This window comes from Cricetulus griseus, chromosome 2, assembly GCF_003668045.3.
Source record: "Cricetulus griseus strain 17A/GY chromosome 2, alternate assembly CriGri-PICRH-1.0, whole genome shotgun sequence".
NCBI classification, from domain to species: domain Eukaryota; kingdom Metazoa; phylum Chordata; class Mammalia; order Rodentia; family Cricetidae; genus Cricetulus; species Cricetulus griseus.
In genome coordinates, this window is record NC_048595.1 from 297,439,549 (window position 1) to 297,441,246 (window position 1,698).

The following is a 1,698-nucleotide window of genomic DNA, read 5'->3' on the forward strand; positions in this document are numbered from 1 at the left end:
AGTTATAAAGTTCAGGAGGCAGGTGAATGTGTTGTGACTTGTGGAGGGTTTGGCATTTTAATTAGCTGAAAAATGACAGAAAATCTTCCCTTAGAGAAAGTTTATGATCTGTGAGGGAGAAAGCTCAGACCCTTTCTGGGCTTCCATATTTAATAGATCATGTTGAAAATACAAGTGGAATGCAGAGGAAGCATACATGTCTATTAGTTCTGAGAATCATGGCATCTATTTCATTTTAAAATTTCAATCATATAATGAATGAGTTGATATTTTTGTCACGGAATTCTAAGAAATTTCATGAGATTATGCAATAAATTAAGACAACAACAAACAAAAGAAGAAATGGAGACTTAGATGTCCCTAATGTCTGAGTGTCACTCACAGTGTTGCCTGACCCTTCTCTCCAACAAACAAGCAAGCAAGCAAACAAAAATAGCTCCAAGAACATTTTATGTGTGGTAGGTGGGGGACTCATTGCTTATCCTCTTCCACTGACAATTAGGATGAGAGAAGATTCCCCTACCCGTCAACTTGCTTGTCCCATTCTATTCCTGCCTGACTTTCTCCTGTTGCTCATTAGAACATTTTATCTGTTAAGTATAGGGTTTGCACATGATAAGGGACAGCATCTTAGTCCAGGCATCTGAGATTTAGTGTATAAATATGAGGAGGACATGTAGGGATGTAGGCACCAGCCCAGGAGTTTCAGTACAAGCTTCTTGTCAGAGATCCAAGGGTCACATACTGAAAACTTCAGGTGGAGGAGCTTCTAGAAGCAAATTTTGGTCATGGGATGACTTTGGTATCCCTAACATTCTTACATGTTACTGGAAAAACATCGCTCTAACCATTCTTTGTGTCCTACAGATCCTGGAGTGAATTTTCAAGTACTCTGGCCAGGGTTGATGGTGCTTTCTGCTTTCAAAAACCTCTGCAGGTCTTAATTATCACCTGCCCCTTTCCCAGAGCCAAGCTACACCCTCTGGGAAATGTGCTCCCAGGTGCCAGCTAGCAATTTGCTATTCCTCTTTCCTTTAACCTTTGCTGGGCTCTTTCCTGTTTTCTGCTTTTCTATTTTTTTTTGAACAAAGAACTTCTCTTTCAAACACTTAACCCACTGCTGTCTCTTCTCTTTCCAAGACTCTCCATTTGACTTTGACTATAACATCAGCTAGACCTTTTGATTAACCAATACACTGCAATACAGAATTTTGTTAACTTTTGATGAAATAAAAGTACCAGGGGGAAATCATTGTCAGAGGAGCCTAATTAATGTTAGTAGCTACATCTATTAACATGACATTTACACACATTTACATTTGCACACAGCATAAAAGGACTAAATTAACAAATCCTACATAACAGACAGTGAAGCACAAAGGTTAGGGAACTGCAGAATCAGTCCCAGACCACTGAGTAGCAACTTTGGCATGGGCCACAGAACCTACAGGCTTTTAGCCGGGTGATTAGGAAGCCTGTGCCTGTGTTTAAATTAGTGTATAGAATCTCTATGACACTGGCTGCAGAAGGACTGAATCTACCTGAAAAGAGCTCTTTATTTGTGTAGGTTACTTGCTGAGTCAGAGATGCACCAAGCATACTTCTAGATCTATTTGAAAGTCCCTAGTCAATACCCCCTCCCACACCCCAACAGTGGCAGCCCAAGCTGGTTGTGGACAGCACTCCCAACTTGCTGCT